A 21,669-nucleotide genomic window follows, 5' to 3' on the forward strand; every position below is an offset into this window, starting at 1 on the left:
AGAGAATACAGCCCCCCCCCCTCTTCTGGTTCCCAGCCCAGGGACCCTGTAGTTAGCAGGCAAGGTCTGTTTATATTCAGACTCATTCCTGCTACCTCATTGGCTTCTTCCTATCTGAGCCTGTCAGCAGGCTTCTGCACAGCCTCTCTAAGCTTACTCTTCTTGCAGGGCTAGGACTCACAGGATTCTCCGCTGGAATCCCCAATAAATCCTAGGATAAAAGTATAAACTTAAATTCCCTTTTGCCTTCCTTCGGCTTGATCCTCTCTTGGTCCTCAGTTGAACACCTCCCAGGGCTCTTTCCATTCTCTGAGTCCAGACAGTGACTGCCACGTTCCTACCTCTCTCCCTGCAGCCCCATTTCTGCTATAAATTTCCTCTCTGTATACTAACCTCCAGCTCCTTCCCCAGATAAAATTCATCAGTAATCAGGCTGTCCAGATGTGGCTAGATAGATTAGTTGAGCTATCTAACTCCAGTTAACCTTTTTCCTGGTAGTGTGGGGGCAGGCACCTCATCCCAGATGAATATAATTTAAAAGATTTGATTGAGGCTGTTGAGTCCAGATAAACCCCGTAGTTCTCTCTGGTCCTATAGCTCTCTGATTGACTAATAGCTTTGATGCCTAGTGTCTCCGGTAAATCCTAACCTGAACTAAGCAGTCGTAGAATAGAATGCTGACTACAGGCTCCAGAGATTAATACTGGCTTGACATTAACTTGTCAGTAAGCACAGTAACTGCGTTTCTCCAACCCAGCATTGATAGAATTCAAACACAGTGTAAAGCATCCACTGTGCAGTGTTATAAAACACACGCTGTCAAATCCATTTAGAGGAGAACCCATTCATAACAAACCTGGTGTGTGTGCCTGAAACAAGTTGATCTATAATATTTAGGGATGATGATTGATTTCCACTCATCGGCTGAGAACAATCCATCGATCTTTGCACCGCTACATATGGCATCTCCATCCTGCTCATATCAAACTGTTGTGTGGAATAAAAGGGAGAACTCTCAGTGATTAAGAGATAGAAGCAAAAAAAAAATTGCTGTCAAGTTGTTTTCTTTGCTTTATACTTTGTTTTTGTTAGAAATTTAAAATAGGACAATTTCATGGATTTGAAAAGAATTGGAATCAAGGTTTTGAGCTCTGGTGCATGGAATGGAGATACCAGACTTTTTTGGAGGTAGGATGTAAGTGCCCAAATTTGGAATTTGACCTGAGATCCTCATGCTAACACCACTTCCTTAAACTTGTGAAAAGTGGTAAGGAATCATTAATAACCACAAGTAATCGAAGTTTCTGTTTAACATTTCATCTGAAGTTCAGTCCATCTGAAGTCACACTTGGGCAGGGGTTCAGCACTGACTGAGAGGGAAAGTCACAACTTAGGCTGGGTCTACACTACCCGCCTGAATCAGCGGGTAGAAATCGACCTCTCGGGAATCGATTTATCGCATCCCGTCGGGATGCGACAATTGATCCCTGAATCGACGCTCTTACTCCACCAGCGGAGGTGGGAGTAAGCGCCGTCGACAGGAAGCCACAGAGGTCAATTTTGCCGCCGTCCCTACAGCGGGGTAAGTCGGCTGCAATACGTCGAATTCAGCTACGCTATTCGCGTAGCTGAATTTGTGTATCTTAAATCAACCCCCCCGTAGTGAAGATGTAGCCTTAGTGAAACCCAACCTAATTCCAGAAACACTGCCTGTAGTTAGTTTGGTTTTTGTTTTGTTCCCCCACTCCCGCCAGAAATCTCACATCCAAGGGCCAACCCAATTACTGTGTATTCTTGGGTGGTCATGGTTACTGATTTTCTAAGGGTTAGACAGAAGTTTTCCCGACTCATCAATATGGCTTTGGTTTTGGTGGCTATGACAGAATAGACAGTGAAAACTTTTTTTCTTTGTTCTCGGTGAACACATACAGATTTCATATGATTTTTTTGTTGTTGCCATTGTCATTGTTTTATTTATTTATTTAACTTTTCACCTAGTCTAGGAGGCAAGTTAAGGGAGGCGAGGAACACACAGAGGGAAAAAAGGGCTAAAATTTTGTTCTCTTAAATTTTTTATTACCCTTTTCCTTTAACATACAGCAGTGAAAAGCTTTTAAGTATCTTTAGATACAGCTCACAGAACACACCAACCCTACTCAGTGTGACATGCTAAAGTAAAGTGGCACAGGCATATTTATATCAGCAACCCTTTCCTGCTAAGTAATCATTCTATTAATGTTTTATCAAAAAGTCAGTTGCCTTTCCCATCTGTTTTAGCCATAATCTGTTACAGCTGTTTTCATTCTTTTACCAGAGATGTTCATGTAACATCCTAGCCCTTCATGAATTTATCTTAGTTTTATATTTAACATATCTTCACTGCTTTCATGAGATGGGTATTCAGAGCAGGTATTTGATTTCTCTTGTACACTGCTTTATAACTTTATGTTTGGAGTGAATTTTGTGCTGGTGAAAGGAGTTAGGTTGACTGCCCCAGAGATTGACATCCTCTGTTTCTAGCCATAGGACAGGCGGTACCAACTTCTCGTCCATTACCTCTCTGCTCTAGAGAGGCACTAGAGGCAAGATGGGGAATTCAGTCTTCATGTACATTCAATGCTAGGCTTTTTGGCTGAGACCACCAGTCTAGAAATCAAGGTGGTTTTTGCTTTTGCACAAGATTGCTGTTGGAAGGTGGGTTCCATTTTATCTTAAACTCCAAAACTAGGGGGAGAGAGTTGGTTTCAAGCTTTCATCCATCTCCTATTGTTATGGTTGTTTTTATGGTGAGGACTCCTATCAACTAGGCACTTGACAGTGACTGTGGCCACCAATTCATTTTACATACTGTAGGCCACTTCCATCACCACTGTCCTGCATCAGGTGTGAAACAACAATCTAGAGGTGAGAGACTGTCACCTCATTACCAGTCCCTTGGGACAATTTATCCCATGCAGACATTTAAAAACATGCCCACAGAGGAGCAAACTGCCTGGTTGTTCAAAGTCATATGGCCATATGCCTATGAGGGCATGAAGTGATGCCAGCTTGCCAACTCTCTCAAGGGAGCAATAGGTTTGCAAACTGCCCTGCTCATGTATGAGTGTTCCAGCTTCCTATCCCCCCATGCAAAATAAACCAGAGTTTGTACATACGGGCTTTTCAGATGCTGATAACCATCAGATTTATATAAATCATCATCATGTGTACCAGAGTGAGGTATAGGGCTGTGGTGAGGTCTGGGGCACCACTTACGACAAAAACTAAGTAAGAAATTTCAAGAACTTTTTTTTTTCCTTTCTGTCAAGTTGTTTTCCTACAGATGGGGTACACAGTAGTTAGGGTTTGGTTATTTTAACCACACAGTGTCTACCTTCCCACCAGTTGGCTCCCATCACTTTTTTCTAGAAGAGAAGTTATTTTTTATCCAAATCACAAATTACTTGGACTCATTCCATGGTGTTTCAGTATCATTCAATAGCTAATATCCTGAGCCTGATTTTATTCTACTGTCCATGTTACTGTCCCATCAAGACTTTGTAATGATGGAAGATGAAGCTGCATTTATAAAACCTATCCCATGTTTTTATATACCACCTTGTGGGACAGGATTTTCAGAGCCTGATTTCCATTTACCATACGGACGTGAATTACATTCACACAAATTTAAGTTTCGTTTACATTGTGGGACCAATATGAATGGTTTATGTATGATTGTGCTATACTCCACGAGGAAGGGTTACCACTGTTCCTACAGGAATTAAAAAATAGTGTGGTGTGATTAAGGTGAGGCACTGAGACTAAACAACTCCAAAGAAGTTCCACTCACTATGTTCCACACTCTGGGATAGTTTACATATACTGGTTCAGGCTGGGAAACAAAGAAAGAGCTTTTGGTATAAAAGGATGAGCTTGAAATGACTTGTGGCCTTCATTTTGATACAGCAAATGGACATGAGACTCTGTCCAAGCAGAGGCCCCATCCTTACTGACGGGTTGGAAAGGATATTGGCCTATCAGACTTCCTATGTGGAAGATGAATGATTTCTGGTTGTTTATTGTTTTGTATATGTTTACTCTGTAAGGCTTTTGCCCTCTGAGAGAAAACAATGCCCAGAAGCTGGCCTTTGGCTTGCTGGGGATGGCCATGGGTTATGCAGCCTTAAAATCCGCAGTGAAGCAGGAGCAAGAAGTGAGTCTCTACCCAAGCTGGGAGCCCAAAACCTTAAGTGGGTGCCCTTGATGGACCATAGAGAGGGAATACAGGGGCAATTACCTTGAAATTAGGACAGCTTAAATGAGAATCGGGTCCTCAGAGTTTTAGTTAGCACAATGTACACGTCCAGCCAGAGTGGGTATGATTGAGAAGGCTGATAGCTCCTTATATGAATACTGAGTCTTAAGGCCTGAGTTTTTACATTATTTTCTATGGGCTTTGGAGCAAGTTGTGTGATGTCCCTTGGGAACCTGGAACAATCTCACAATTAGCCCTGATTTTCATATTCTGCCTTTAGTTATGCATTGTGCTAAGACCAAGAGAATGAAGGAAGAATTTGCCTGAGAGCAACTTCATGGTTTTTTACCGACATTCCTTTGGGCCTTGACTTCTATGCCATCTGTCATGACCATTTTTATTGAATGGCTTTGGGGAGAAGGTGGTGGAGTGCAGGGGCAGGAGTGATAATGTACCACTCCTTCCTTCATTAGACAGCACAATCAATGTGGTATAGAGGGAGGAACCTGCATTAAGCTCAGAGAGGCAGGACTTGTTAGCCTCTTGAGGTCTCTTCTGTCTCCTGGCTCTAACTTCCCTGGTTGCACAGTTATTGAAAGACTTCCTGTGTGGAATGAGAATAGGATACAGTCACAGAGTATATAATTTAGAAAGAGATGTTAATTTTTCCTCCACACTTGAGGTTTTTATTGCCTTTTGAAAAGCAGCAGTGAAAGGACATGTCAAAGCTAAACTTGCAGCTACAAGTTGGCAGAGAATTCAAAACCCACTGGACAATATATCTCAGCCCAATGGTTCTGTAGTAATGGAAGTTATGCTGATTGATACTTATTACTAGCTACTTACAGTACAAGTTCTGTGTTAGAGTTAGATACCATTTCCCACTTAGGAATGGAGAGATTTTCCTCTTTTCAGTGATTGAAGGTGCCTGGCAAGTTAGATATTAAACTTTTATGACGGTATTAAAATTTTGAATCCTACTTATAACTCTTCTGATTGACCTAGGAAAAAATATAGCACAGATACAGGAGTTCTCTTTATAACACCTAAGCCTTTGTATCATGCTCCATCTCAGGTTGTCTCTTTATTAATATGGGGCCCTCTTGCTGAAGGTAATCAGATCCCCAACTCTGAATTGATTACCTCCTGCCCCACCCCCTCACACACATTTATATTTTATAGGGGCAAAATACTTTGATTAGCTCCCTTAAACCATTAAATCAAGAACATTATAGAGGTAAAAAGAACAGGAGTACTTGTGGCACCTTAGAGACTAACAAATTTATTTGATCATAAGCTTTCACGGGCTACAGCCCACATCTTTGGATGCATAGAATGGAACATATATTGAGGAGATATATATACACATACAGAGAGCATGAAAAGGTGGGAGTTGTCTTACCAACTCTGAGATGCCAATTAAGTATGAGGGGAAAAAAGCTTTTGAAGTGATAATCAAGCTAGCCCAGTACAGACAGTTTGATAAGAAGTGTGAGAATACTTACATGGGGAGATAGATTCAATGTTTGTAATGGCTCAGCCATTCCCAGTCTCTATTTAAGCCTAAATTGATTGTATCTAATTTGCATAGCAATTCAACCTCAGCAGTTTCTCGCTGGAGTCTATTTTTGAAGCTTTTTTGTTGCAAAATTGCCACCCGCAGGTCTGTCACTGAATGACTGGACAGGTTAAAGTGTTCTCCTACTGGTTTTTGAATGTTATGATTCCTGATGTCAGATTTGTGTCCATTAATTCTTTTGCGTAGAGACTGTCCGGTTTGGCCAATGTACATAGCAGAGGGGCATTGCTGGCACATGATGGCATATATCACATTGGTAGATGCAGGTGAACGAGCCCCTGATGGTATGGCTGATGTGATTAGGTCCTATGATGATGTCACTTGAATAGATATGTGGACAGAGTTGGCATCGGGCTTTGTTACAAGGATAGGTTCCTGGGTCAGTGTTTTTGTTCAGTGATGTGTGGTTGCTGGTGAGTATTTGCTTCAGGTTGTGGGGTTGTCTGTAAGTGAGGACAGGTCTGTCTCCCAAGATCTGTGAGAGTGAGGGATCATCTTTCAGGATAGGTTGTAGATCTCTGATGATGCGCTGGAGAGGTTTTAGTTGGGGTCTGAAGGTGACAGCTAGTGGTGTTCTGTTATTTTCTTTGTTGGGCCTGTCTTGTAGGAGGTGACTTCTGGGTACTCGTCTGGCTCTGTCAATCTGTTTTTTCACTTCAGCAGGTGGGTATTGTAGTTTTAAGAATGCTTGATAGAGATCTTGTAGGTGCTTGTCTCTGTCTGAGGGATTGGAGCAAATGTGGTTGTATCTTAGAGCTTGGCTGTAGACAATGGATCGTGTGGTGTGTCCTGGATGGAAGCTGGAGGCATGTAGGTAAGTATAGCGGTCAGTAGGTTTCCGGTATAGTGTGGTATTTATGTGACCATTGCTTATTAGCACAGTAGTGTCCAGGAAATGGACTGCTTGTGTGGATTGATCTAGGCTGAGGTTTATGGTGGGATGGAAATTATTGAAATCATGGTGGAATTCCTCAAGGGCTTCTTTTCCATGGGTCCAGATGATGAAGAGGTCATCAATGTAGCGTAAGTAGAGTAGGGGCGTTAGGGGACGAGAGCTAAGGAAGCGTTGTTCTAAGTCAGCCATGAAAATGTTGGCATACTCTGGGGCCATGCGGGTACCCATAGCAGTGCCGCTGACTTGAAGGTATATATTGTCCCCAAATGTGATATAGTTGTGGGTGAGGACAAGGTCACAAAGTTCAGCCACCAGGTTAGCTGTGACATTATCGGGGATACTGTTCCTGATAGCTTGTAGTCCATCTTTGTGTGGAATATTGGTGTAGAGGGCTTCTACATCCATAGTGGCCAGGATGGTGTTTTCTGGAAGATCACCGATGGATTGTAGTTTCCTCAGGAAGTCAGTGGTGTCTCGAAGACAGCTGGGAGTGCTGGTAGCGTAGGGCCTGAGGAGAGAGTCCACATAGCCAGACAATCCTGATGTTAGGATGCCAATGCCTGAGATGATGGGGTGTCCAGGATTTCCAGGTTTATGGATCTTGGGTAGCAAATAGAATACCCCTGGTTGGGGTTCTAGGCATGTGTCTGTACAGATTTGTTCCTGTGCTTTATCAGGGAGTTTTTTTAGCAGATGGTGTAGTTTCTTTAGGTAATCCTCAGTGGGATCAGAGGATAATGGCCTGTAGAATGTGGTGTTAGAGAGCTGTCTAGCAGCCTCTTGGTCATATTCCAATTTATTCATGATGACGACAGCACCTCCTTTGTCAGCTTTTTTGATTATGATGTCAGAGTTGTTTCTGAGGCTGTAGATGGCGTTGTGTTCTGCACGGCTGAGGTTATGGGGCAAGTGATGTTGCTTTTCCACAATTTCAGCCTTTGCATGTTGATGGAAGCATTCTATGTAGAAGTCCAGTCTGTTGTTTCGACCATCCGGAGGAGTCCATGCAGAATCCTTTTTTTTGTTCTGCTGGTAGGGAGGATTCTGTGGGTTAGTATGCTGTTCAGAGGTATGTTGGAAATATTCTTTGAGTCGGAGACGTCGAAAGTAGGATTCTAGGTCACCACCTAACTGTATCATGTTCGTGGGTCTGGAAGGACAAAAGGAGAGGCCCCGAGATAGGACAGACTCTTCTGCTGGGCTAAGAGTATAGCTGGAAAGATTAACAATATTGTTGGTTGGGTTAAGGGAACTACTGTAGTGGCTCCTTGTGGCATGTAGCAGTTTAGATAGTTTAGTGTCCTTTTTCCTTTGTAGAGAGGTAAAGTTTGTGTTGTAAATGGCTTGTCTAGTTTTTGTAAAGTCTATCCATGAGGAAGTTTGTGTGGAAGGTTGGTTTTTTATGAGAGTATCCAGTTTTGAAAGCTCATTCTTAATCTTTCCCTGTTTGCTGTATAGGATGCTGATCAGGTGGTTTCGCAGTTTCTTTGAGAGTGTGTGACACAGTCTCTCAGCATAGTCTGTGTGATATGTAGATTGTAATGGATTTTTTACCTTTAGTCCTTTTGGTATGATGTCCATCTGCTTGCATTTGGAAAGGAAGATGATGTCTGTCTGTATCCGTACTAGTTTTTTCATGAAGTTGATGGATTTCCACTCCATACGGCTAAATGCAGTGCCTTGCATAATGACAGGTTTCAGAGTAGCAGCCGTATTAGTCTGTATCCGCAAAAAGAACAGGAGTACTTGTGGCACCTTAGAGACTAACATATGTATTTATCTATCTCCCCATGTAAGTACTCTCACACTTCTTATCAAACTGTCTGTACTGGGCTAGCTTGATTATCACTTCAAAAGTTTTTTTTCCTCTTACTTAATTAGCCTCTCAGAGTTGGTAAGACAACTCCCACCTTTTCATGCTCTCTGTATGTGTATATATATCTCCTCAATATATGTTCCATTCTATGCATCCGAAGAAGTGGGCTGTAGCCCACGAAAGCTTATGCTCAAATAAATTTGTTAGTCTCTAAGGTGCCACAAGTACTCCTGTTCTTTTTGCGGATACAGACTAACACGGCTGCTACTCTGAAACCTGTCATTATAGATGTAGTCAGTGAAGGACCAACAATAGAGTGGCCCTGCTCCATCCCACCTGCAAGTCCTGTTAGAAATGGACACAGGGCGGGAGGGAGTAGTACATTCAATAGCAGGCAACTTTGGGAGGAGAGTATACTGCTGGTCTCCCCAGCTCACAGAAAAAGGCCTGACAGAGGGCAGAACCTGCTCCCTCATCTAATGAAAGAATAAGCTCTCTGGGGAAAAAGAGGGCTGGACCTATTTTTTCTGATGAAAAACCATCAGAACGGACATACTGGGTCAGACTAATGGTCCATCTAACCCAGGAGCCTGTCTCCCGACAGTGGCCAATTCCAGGTGCTTCAGAGGGAATGACCACAACAGGCAATCTTTGAGTAATCCCCCTGCTCCCCCAGTCATCCATTCCCAGCTTCCCAGACTCTCAGCCAAACTCAGGTCTGTCCAAGGCCCCTCTGATGGAAGAGAGGTTGACAGCTCAGCTCGGAGTGACTACTTTGGTTCTCTTTGTTTATTTTCCTGTTCCTATTGTGGTTAGATGTTGATAGATATTTGGCTGCATGTGTGTGTTCCCTCTGTGTGCGGCCCCAGCCCTGCACAGGCAGCTGGCATGACAGCTCGAGCAAACTGCCCAATGACCACAAGATCCATTAAGGGCTGAAGATACCCAGTCAGGTTTAATGTCGACGAAGCACGGTACTAGTATCCCGTAGTCTCTACTGGACCACTAATACATGTATGCCCATAACAATGGACTAGCTCAGGGAATGGAGGGACTTTCAGTTCCTCCCTAGGCCAGACAAAGATACTCCCTCTGAGATACATCTTTATACCCTGATATAAACAAGTTAGTACTGATCCTTTGCCAAAATTAGTTACTGCCCCCTGACATCGCTAATTATCACCCATCATCTTGTACATGTTGGTTCGATCAAAACATCTCTATTACATACTGTCATCATGATCTTATCTTTTAGGAGGGGTCAGTGGATTCCTGCTATCCTTGGGTAATATTTTGGTATCATCCTTGATATTGGGATGTTCTGGTGCCACTTGATATTGGGATGTATTTGCGTGAACACTCTGTGACTAGCACTTCTTAGGAATGTGTATTTCTATAATATCAGCCCTGTTCTTGCCAAATTCTGTGAGCAGGTCTTGCCTCATTCCAGGCCTCTGATACAAAGGCTTATGTCTCAGGCTCTCTTCCTTCTACACCTATTTGTTTGTTCTTCTGGAAACCTGAAAGACGTAAACACCCAGAAGGACTTAGCCAAAGGGCTGAAACTCTATCCCCATTATGCTCCTATTGAGCATCCTCACATGAGTTAGCAGTGCTGGATTGAGTACACAACCCCTTCAAACCCCAAGGGGGTGCTGTTAAACAACCAGATCTCTTTCGCTCCCATACACTAAAGATGCATTCAGGATGCCTACCAAAACATTCCAGCAAAATCTAAACAATGGCTTTTTTTAAAAAAATGGAAAAACTATAACATATTCCACACAAAAATGTCATTTAGGAACAAGTCAACTTTTCATTCAAAAATATTTTCTTCTGAAACTCTTTGACCAGCTCTATTTCTCATCCATAGTAGGATGTATTTGAAACTGTGCTCTAGAAGGGAAATGCTCCACAGCCCAATCTCCTGAATTATCCAGTCCCAGCTCCTGATATTGCAGGGGTTGGCAATGTTTGGCATGCGGCTCGCCAAGGTAAGCACATTGGCGGGCCGGGCCGGTGTGTTTACCTGCCGCGTCCGCAGGTTCGGCCAATCGCGGCTCCCATTGGCCACGGTTCACCGTCCCAGGCCAATGGGAGCAGCAGGGAGCGGCGGCCAGCACATCCCTCGGCCCACACCACTTCCCGCCGCCCCCGTTGGCCTGGAGCGGCGAACTGCGGCCAGTGGTAGCTGCAATCAGCCAAACCTGCGGACGCGGCAGATAAACAAACCATCCCGGCCTGCCAGGGTGCTTACCCTGGCGAGCCGCGTGCCAAAGACTGCGACCCCTGTGCTATTGTCAGTCTGCAAGATGTAATGTCCCATGTACAAACCTAGAGGGAAGGGGGTTGGCCCTTCTTGAGGCATAGTTTTTTTTTCTGAAAATTACATCATGCTCTAGTTTTGTTGCACAAATAACCTCTTCCATCAAATTGACAAGTCTTTTTTGTTAACTTGCTGCCATAATAAATGTCTCACCTCTGAAATCTATTTTCATTAACACAGGTGTTGGTGAGGCAGAATAAGGGTTTCTATGCAGGCAGATGATATCTCAATTTTCTGTAGCTATTGTGTTTTCATTCATGCTTTTACATCATGTCAGTCTAATGCATCTTATTATGACTGATGGGCCATAATGGGATTTTTTCCTGTTGTCATCAGGTTCCAGAACAAAATGGGGATGAGTTTCACCAGTTTAGACCCAAAAGCATTTGACAGCACTTATCTTATAAATTATTGCATTCTTTTCTGCCACCAAGTGGTTCCCAGACATAAATAACAATGGGAATGACAATGCAGCAATTCATCCATTTGGGGCTGTTCGTGTTTCTGAATTTTGTTTGTCTTTTGCATCTTTAGTTTGCAGGTCATCTGCCTGAAAGTTGCAGACTCAATTTTTACTTTTACAGGGTTTAAATGATGGTTTGGGTTTATTGTTTTAATCATCTACATGTTTTGCTTACATTTTGATTGTGTAGATAGGACCTGTCTTCTCATTTAGCACACCTTCAAACAGAAAACATTATCTACAGACACACAGAGCTCTTTTATTTATTTATTTTAAGTTAAATTAATAGAGCTGACAAAATAATTTAAAAAAAAATAAAACTTTTATTTCAATTTTGGTTAAGCCAGGCAGTGAAAAGTTGAACTTGTTTATTTAACATTGAAATAGCTTGGATGTAGAAAGGGAAAAAGTGATTTAAAAAAAACATATTTTGCTGATTTTTCTACCAAAAAAAAAAAAGAAAACAAATTTTCTAAATATTTTTGTGGGACATACTCCTGTCAAAAGAGTGTTATCATTGACTACCTACCTGAAAAAAAAATGTTGCTGGGTCTTGGATCTGTTCCAAATGGAAAGGTGTTTGTAGAAAAAAGATACCTTCATGAATGACCATAGTTGACACCCTTATTTATCAGTCTCAGCAGATTGGCTAAGGACTCAACGAGTGATGTAGGGTGATTAACTTCCCCTCTCACCCAAGAAGTGGTCCCTTCACATCCAGGCTCAGGCATACATGGTGGGTGGAGGGGTGGAATCCTACACAGCTGCTATTTGCAGTGTACCTGTTGTCAATTTTTAGATCTGTCATTTTGGCACCTTTCCACAGCATTAAATGCAGTTTAAAAATAAATTTAAATGTTCTAAGAGTGCGTTCTATTAATAATCGAATGTTAGAATGGCAGCTGATGACTCCAGCCTGCTGCCCAGTGCCAAAGACAAATGAGAAAAGGACACTTTCATGTTTCTGCATGTTTTATATGCCTGGTTATATGTCAAGCTACACTGCTCCTTGCTAGAAACAATATAATTAAAAGTGATTTACCTGACAAGGAGCAAATGATTTTTAATTGTAATACACCAAATGGGGCACTGTGAAATACAACACCCATTATTAAGAAATCATTGAGCACATTAGATAATTAGCATCAGCAAATAACAAAACAAATGATCAATCAAGCACCTTGTCCAAAAATGCACAGTTCCCCAGTAGGTCTGACAAGAGCACAAAAGCCAGTCACCGTGGCTAGTGTACTTTATACAATTCGATTCCCCTCCACCCACCCCAAAAATAGTACCAGGCACATATGGTTTAAATTCAGATGCTTTCAAAATACTGCCTGTTGAAGATTGAAGGGCAAAAGCTAGCTGACATATAGGGAGAGATGTTATGGTAAATACACACAAGACATGCTCTATTACCATACAGAGCATTTTAGGCAAGTAAATGTGAAATCAATTGTGAAAGAGCTGAATAAAATATGTTTCCAAGAAAATGAAAACAGCAGCATTCCTGCATTTTGGCAGAAGTGACGAGAGAGGGGGAAAAAAGAAGACTGGCTTGTTTTTGCTTAAACAATAACCTCCCCTCCCACCCAAAAATAAAATAAAATAAAATAAAGAGAGACAATGGGCAACCTTAAAACAGTCCGATTTTGCCCTTTTGTGAATTTAGAAATGACATCAGCCAGTTAGTAGCTTCATGAAAAACGTGGCTAGTTATTTGTACCCACGCTAGAGGTATCCTGAAGATCCTCTGTGTACATTAAGTTTTGATAACTTGCTTAAGAATGTGAACTCTTCTCCTTGCAGAAAATCCAAATAAAGTTTACCTATGTAATTACCTTGAAAAACCAAACTCTGGCAGGGTATGTTCATTATTCCAGGTTATTAGTGAACACTGTGCTATCATGCCTGGGTTTTGCAACAACATAACATTTATATATGTATTTATATTGGGTATTGCCATGTGGGGACATTATGACAGAAAAATTAACAAGAATTTTAAAAGTTTGTATGTGAAACTTCTTACCATAAACAGTTTGAGCAGTACCTGTGCTGTTGTGAATCAGATACATCATAACATCTACCTTTTGCTGTGAGTGGCTCTGAACCTGTACTTTTATACACCAACTTTGGCTATCCACTTTCAGAGGTCACCAACTTCTGCTGAAGTAAACCTACAGTTTTGCATATGGTTTGAATCATTATTGTCTACAGAAATAAAACAATGCTCCTAGTTCCAAAAGTGACGTCTAAATTGTACACCTTGAAACTCAGATCTGTGCTTGCATATGTCATTTGCATGCATCAGATGGACATATTTACCAGATGTGTTGAGGTTTCTTTAGAAATGTCATCCTTAGTTTAATTTTGTTGTATAGATAGCAAGGTGTGCCTTTTGCCAATGGTTATAGACATTCCTCCTGTGAGACACAATTTCTCAGCCCCACTAAGACTGATTTATGCTGCTCCATTGGCACAGGGAAGACTTAAAAGGTGGATGTAATGGGCAGCTCAGGATATCTCATGTAAAGAAAACCTCAGGCAAGATAGAGACAATATATCTGACCATCCATTGTGCTATCCCTACCATATATGGTATGTCTGGGACATAGCTAGGAGAAGAGGACATGGCTGCACTGCTGTTGTGTTCCAGTGATCCCCAGCAGGCCTTGGCGATCTTCCAGCCAGGCACAAATTAGTTGTAAATTGTACTAGAAGCCAAATCAGTACCTATCCTGCGTTCAGATTTTGGAGGTATAAAGGTGGTTTAGAGCAGATCTGGACTGGACTAGAGGATCTAAAAGCATGTATTGTACCTTCTTCTATATTTGAGAATAAACTGTGTGCTACCAAAAATAAAACAATATTAATAATCTACTCCCTTGCATTTCTCTCTCCTTGCTCCTTCTGTTCACCTACCACTGTGTCTTTGATCAAGAACATTTTATCTCCGGGTCTCCCCAGCACATCCCAAGAAATCACAGTTCTATGGATGGTCATGGTGTCTGATGTTGCTGGGTCCTGATCTGTTGTTGTCTTTAAACATCAAGGCTAAAACTTTGAATTAGCCTCAGATGTGAACTGAGAATCAGTGGAGGGTGCAGAACAGAGGGGAATTGTGCTTTTGGAAGCTACATATGTTGAAGAGACATGCTTCCACATTCTACATGAGATGGACAAGTTGCTATTAACTTCAACTGCAGGTATAGTGAGTTACAAACATTCAGTTTTGCAATGAACACCTGACTTGGAACCCCTGGCCAACTCTCCATAAAAGAGGAAAGCTTCCTAATAAGCTAGTAAAGTATGCATTGCATTCTTCTCTACTGGCATGTCCATAAGGATAACAGCCTACTTCTGGTATCTATTGTAATAGCATGCATTCACTGCCAGAGCACCTCCATAGGAGGACACAGCATTCCTCTCTAGCACCTTCGCCGCCTCACTTGTGTCCTGGTTACACAATGGTGTGCTGGCTCTGTGGCCTTGCCTTCCAGGCAGGCCATCTCTCAGTCCAGTCCCCTTCCAGGGTTAACAGAAAACTAATTAAATACGAACTCAGAATAATTCCTGGGCATTAAAGTCCATAATAAAAAAACTAGTCTTTCACAAAGGTCCAAGGCTAAGATTGTCAGTGTTAGCCCCTGACTGGGCCAGGTTATTTAGGTTAAGGCAGGGAGATCCTTCATTCCCAGAACTGGCCTGTAGTAGAAGCCACTGGCCCTTTTTATCTTGCCTGCTGGTTTCTGATTGACCTCTGCCTGCTTCTGGCCCATCTATGTGTCTGAGAACCAACACTCACTGGTTCTGTTCTGCATGCAGCTGATCACGGGAAGCCTTTCTAGGCAAACCCGAGAGGGTCTGAACTCCTTTTTCTTCCTTTCAGAATGACGCTTTCTTAGGCCTGGTCTACACTACGGTGTTAGATCGACATATGCCGCGTTAGGTCGAATTTATAATGTGCCTGTCTACACTACCGAGCCCTTTCCGACGACCTAAAGGGCTTGTAAAATCAATACTTGTACTCCACCATGGCGAGAGGAGTAGCGCTAGAGTCGACCTTCCCGGGTCAAATTAGGGGTAGTGTAGACAAAACACTGTGTAATTTGACAGATTTGGCCTCTGGGAGGTGTCCCAGAGTGCTCCAATGTAACCGGTTTGGACAGCACTTTCAACTCCACTCCACTTCTGCCAGGTAAATAGGAAAAGCCCCGGGGAACTTTTGAATTTCATTTGCTGTTTGATCAGCATGGAGAGCTCACCACTACAGTTGACTGTGCCTTCCCAGGGCCACAAATGCACTCCAGCATGGAGCATACAGGAGACACTGGATCTGATTGCTGTTGGGGAGAAGAGTCTGGGCAGGCAGAGCTCCAAACCAGCAGAAGAAACGTTGACATCCATGCCAAAATTGGACAGGGCATGGGGGACAAAGGCTACACCAGGGACACACAGCAGTGTTGTGTGAAAATAAAGGAGCTCAGGCAAGAGTACCAGAGGACAAGGGAGGCAAATAGTCGCTCCGGTTCTGAGCCAGAGACATGCCGCTTCTATGAGCAGCTGCATGCCATTCTAGGCAGGGACCCCACCAGTACCCCAACACTCTCCAGGTGACCACGGGTAACAATGAGGAGGACATTGTTGATGATGATGAGGAGAATGCGCAGCAGGCAAGCGGAGGATCCATTCTCCCCTACAGCCAGGATCTTTTCCTAACTCTGGAGCCAATCCCCTCCCAGGACCCACTGGTGTGCGACTGTGATGGCGGGGAAGGCACCTCTGGTGAGTGCACACTTGTAATCACACTACAATTGTGTATTTGTAAATGCAATTGTGGTTAATGTTTAATCTGAGATAAACAATTGGGATACAGTGGTGGCCAATCCAGGCACATAAAGGGTGCTCCCCTGTTTATGTGCCAAGAGTTTCCCCACCAAAAAATGTCCCTGGGTGTGCCCTGACACTGCCTACCCTTTCTTGTGTGCTTACCAGGCCTGCCTGAAAACTGAAATCTACTGCCCAGTGCTCTGCCATGTGTTGTACCTTACTGGTAGGCGCTTCTTTTAAAAGACAAAATGTGGCCCTGTACCTCAGGGAATGTATTTACTGCTGTGAAGTGTTTCATTCATTGCAAGAGTTAACCTTGTTTTCAACAATGTATGTTTTTCTTTGCAGCTGCAACCATGGCTATGGGTGCTTTCTCCACACCAGCACAAAGGTTGTCTCAGATTAGAAGGCGAAAAAAGCGGACAAGGGAAGACATGTTCTGTGATTTGATTCGTTCCTCCAAAACTGATAGGGCCCAGCTGAATGCATGGAGTCTTACACTGTAGGAGAGCATGCACACTGACCAAGAGGGCTGGAAAGCATGCAAGGAACAAGAGTGTAACACAGAAGAGGAGACGTGGCTTATGGGGGAGCAAACAGACATGTTGAGGCATCTGGTTGAGGTGCAGGAAAGGCAGCTAGACCTTAGAATCCCGCTGCACCCAATGATGAACCAGCTGCCTGCCTCACCAAGTTCCATATCCTCCTCTCCCAGACCTCCAAGAATGCGGGGGGCGAGAGGGGGAGGGAGGAGGGAAGCTCTGTTATCCCTTGAACTCAACTCCAGTGTATGGTTCATGGAGCACAAAGCTCTCATTCCCACAGCTTTGATTGCTAGACAGTGCAATTGTAGTAAGCTATGTGTCCTTGCCCCTCCCCGATTGTGTTATCATGCCCTTAGACCCAGGTTATCTTTGCTAATCATTGCTGTCTCTGTTCAGTGTTTGTTAGCACAATAAAAATATGCACTGTGCACACTGTGGTTGGTGTGGGTTTAGTTTACAGGGCAGTAAATACAAAAAAGGGGGCAGCTTGGTAAGGAACAACACACAGAACTGTCATATCAGTGTTGGATTGTTCATGAAACTGGTTTTCAAAGCCTCTTGGAGACACAGTGTGCCTCGATGTGCTCTTCTTATTGCCCTGGTTTCTGGCTGCTCAAAATGGGCTGCCAGGCAATCTGCCTCAACCCCCCACTCAGCCAGAAACTTTCCCCCCTTACTTTCACAGATATTATGGAGCAAGCAGCAACAGCAATGGCAATATTGCTTTTGCTGTGGTCTAACCTAGTGAGAAAACTGCGCCAGAGCCCCTTTAAACATCCCTTTGCACCTTCTACCACCATTCTGCACTGGCTCAGCCTATGGTTGAACCAGTCCTTACTGCTGTCCAGGGTGCCTGTGTACAGCTTCATGAGCCATGAGAGCAAGGGGTAGGCTGGGTCTCCAAGGATAACTATTGGCATTTCAACATCACCAACGGTAATTTTCAGGCCTGGGAAGAAAGTTCTTGCAGCTTTCAGAAGAGACTGGAATTCCTAAAGATGCGTGTATCATGTACCTTTCCCGACCATCCCACATTGATGTTGGTGAAACGGCCCTTGTGATCCACTAGCTCTTGCAACACCATTGAGAAGTACCCCTTGCGGTTTATGTACTCTTTGGCAAGGTGGTCTGGTGCCAAGATAGGGACATGTGTTCCATCTATTGCCCCACCACATTTAGGGAACCCCATCGTGGCAAAGCCATCCACTATGTCCTGCACGTTTCCCAGAGTCACTACCCTTCTTAGCAGAAGTGAATTGATTGTCCTAGCTACTTGGATCACAGCAGCCCCCACAGTAGATTTACCCATTCCAAACTGAGTCCCGACTGACCGGTAGCAATCTGGCTTTACAAGCTTCCACAGGTTTATCGCCACTCGCTTCTCAACTGTCAAAGCAGGTCTCATTTTGGTATTTCTGCACTTCAAGGCTGGGGAAAGCAATTCGCAAAGTTCCATGAAAGTGGCCTTATGCATTTGAAAGATATGCAGCCACTGCTCTTCATCCCATACCTGCATAACTATGCAGTCCCACCAGTTTGTGCTTGTTTCCCAGCCCCAGAAGCGGTGTTCCACCGTGTCAACAAGCCCGGCTGCCACTGTCAGCATGTGCAAATTGCTCCATTCCATGGCTTCCAGCATGGCTATTTGCATGGCATCAGATTCTTCCACGCGGTGGCTCCTGACTAGGCTCTCCAAATACTGCAAAACGAACAAGGTGTTTGCGACGCTCACAACAGTGTACAGCTGAGCAGGGCCCAGGCTTGCCATGCTATGGTGTCTGCATGAGTAACCCAGGCTTAGGCTCAAAAATCATTGTTTGCTGTTGCTTTCAGGGATGGAGGGAGGAGGCAAGTGCATCATGGGAGGCTGATGATATGTACCCAAAACAACTCGTGAAAACGTTTTTGTCCCATCAGGCATTGGGAGCCTAACCCAGAATTCCAATCAGCAGCAGGAACTGTGGGATAGCTGTCCACAGTCCATCGCTCTGTGAGTCAATGCTAGCCATGGTAGTGAAGATGCGCTCTGTCGACGGAATGTGCATAGTGAGGATATGCAGCATCGACTTCGTAAAATTGGAGGCTAAATGTCAACTTAAATTAATTCAACCTCATTTCATAGTGTAGACATGCTCTTAGAGAGAGGTATTCCAAGGTGGTGGGGCCTCTGGGTAGGGGGCAGCAAATGCCTAGTACACCTCATCACACCTGTTACAAGAGTTACTCCATTAATTCAAATGGGAGACATCTGTGCTGCAGTGCTCATGATCTGAACATCAAACTCTGCTCATGACCCATGTAAATTGCCATAACACAGGCATTTATTACCATTCAGTCATTCTAGCTTATGAGTAAAGCATAGGTGTTCAGAACTGTAGTAACAGGTGAAAGCTTCCTTCCATATTTGCAGGGTTGCATGAAAGATGGTGGGAAGTCACAGAATTATTGCATTGCTCTTCCACTACTCCATTGAAACATGATAGATTTCTTTACAAGAAACAAAACTTTTTTTAAACCATTACATAATACTTCTCTCTACAAATAAGTGCATGTACATAATGCTCCCTGACACTTGTTTCTTTATAGAAAACTTCTGAATTTAGGAATTCAGAAAGCTGTATTTACATTGTACCAGATGAATGCAGGCTTCATCGCATACTTTTTAAACAATATTATTTTAAAAATGCAGTTAGCAATTCTTTTATAGTATTTTGAACGTCACAATTAAACACACAGTACGTGGGGTAGATTGAGGGAAGTCATGATTAACAGTCAAAGCCAGCCCCCTTAAGTGTTTGTTTCCAGCATCAACTATAAAGACTTTGCTTTAGGATGAAAACTTAATTGGATGTGCTGAAGAAAAGAGCTGCCTTTGGTAAGTGAACTGAATTTTATAATCTCCATCAAAGTTGCACTCTGAGCTGGCAGACTTAAGAATTCATGTTAGCATTTGCCCTGAAAGTAAATAAAAATTAAAATTGCAAAAACAACTAAAAGTATCCAACTTCAATGAAGGTGAAGGAAATTAAATAGAGGCAAAGATTCTTTCAGGTGGTTTTTTTTTTTAATTAAATCTGAAACAATCCATCAATTTTATGTTAATTTTAAAGTTTATTAGCACTCCAGTACATTTAATATTTATTTTGGAGGGACAGATTGTGATGGATTCTTTTTTTCTTCTTATACCCTGGGTTAGCAAAGGGAAATCATTGTATTAAATTAAAGATCAGAAGGAAAATACCTTATATATACCAGTGTAAGACAAAATGGGTATAGGTAGCAGACCCAGAGCCTGATTCTTGTGTCTCTTACACCAATTTTACACCATTGACTTCTCATTTTATGTCCATGTGAGATCAGAAATTGGCCAGAGATTATTAGCTCTTTTTTTCTCTCTCTCCTTTTAACTAAATCCAGCTAATGCTATTGGTCTCAAGGTCAGATCTAGAGCCAGACTTTCAAACACTATTTTAAAAATTACAGAATAGTTCATGTATCAAAGCGGTAGCCACGTTAGTCTAGATCTGTAAAAGCAGCAAAGAGTCCTGTGGCACCTTATAGACTAACAGACGTATAGGAGCATGAGCTTTCGTGGGTGCATGCATCCGAAGAAGTGGGTATTCACCCACGAAAGCTCATGCTCCTATAGGTCTGTTAGTCTATAAGGTGCCACAGGACTCTTTGCTGCTTTTACAGAATAGTTCATGTTTCCAAAACCCCAATTTTTTCATGTCAGTTAATCTATTCAAATTTGCTGAAAACTCAAAGGACTGTGCATGCAAAATCCTGGGTTCATGTTCAAATGCTGGCCAGACCTATTTAAAAGTAGGCCAGAAAAATAAAAACTCCCTTCCTGCCTGTTGCAGAAAACTGCCCAATTATTTTTTCAGGAAGCCTGAGGTGTGGATGAAACTTTTTTTTTTTACCCAAACACCTGAAAACTTTTGGACTCTAAATCTCTATCTGAATCCAAATTGTGTAGCTTGAGCTCATCTTTTCTGACAACTAAACAAAGCTTTCTCCATCAGTTAGGCCTTCTCTGGAACATTCATCCAACTGGACAAGGTAGGAATTCTTCCATTGTCCACACCACATCCACCAACTCCATTGTCCCTCCAAATGCCTCACATGTGCATTGTGCACCAAAGTCAGTAGAAAGATGGTTATGCCTGATTTTTGCAGTGTCTGTCTAGATAGTTATATGGTTCTCTTTGCTATACTGTCTGAGCTTCTATAGTTTCTTGCAGAGCTGATCAGAGAAATTGTGATGGAACTATACTCCATTAGAATATGTAGTTCTGTCAAAATGTAAACACCTCATCAGGTTGAAATCAGGTTGATTTTGCCAGAATTACGTTCTGGAGAAATGTTGGGGAAACAAGTTCAAGCCATGTTGAGACATTCTATTTCAACATTTTTGGAACAAAACATTTAGATTTTTCAATTGGAAATTACTTGTTTGTTTTAAACTTGTTTGTATTATATGATTTAATATGCATAATATAATACAAAATAAAAAAGTCAAAATTTTGAAACAAAGTGAATTGCTTTTGTCAAAATGAACCCCCTTCCTCCAAAAATGTATTTGTTCAGAGTTTTCCTTTATGGAGAATTTAATTTTGTTTGTTTGTTTGTTTCTTTGTTTGTGTTTCATTCCTTATTGGAACAAAACAATTTCAGAATCCTTTGTGAAATTGAACTGTTCTGTGCACAATTCTACTTTCTTGTTCCCTAACTGTTGGATTCAAGTTTTTGTCCCTCTTGCCTGTATGTTGGGTAATATTCTTAACAACCACAGCATTGTACATTTCTTATCATTGCATAGATACTAGAAATAGCACCCCTAAACAGTTGTACAATCAGCTGTATGGCAAGAAACTGCTGCTTACTTAACTTTTTCACCAGATACAATATCTGCATCTTGATTATTTTTGCTTATTAACCATTATATAGATCTATCTTATCCTCCTTCTGAGAGTCA

The sequence above is a fragment of the Chrysemys picta genome, chromosome 4, assembly GCF_011386835.1.
Source record: "Chrysemys picta bellii isolate R12L10 chromosome 4, ASM1138683v2, whole genome shotgun sequence".
Lineage (NCBI taxonomy): Eukaryota > Metazoa > Chordata > Testudines > Emydidae > Chrysemys > Chrysemys picta.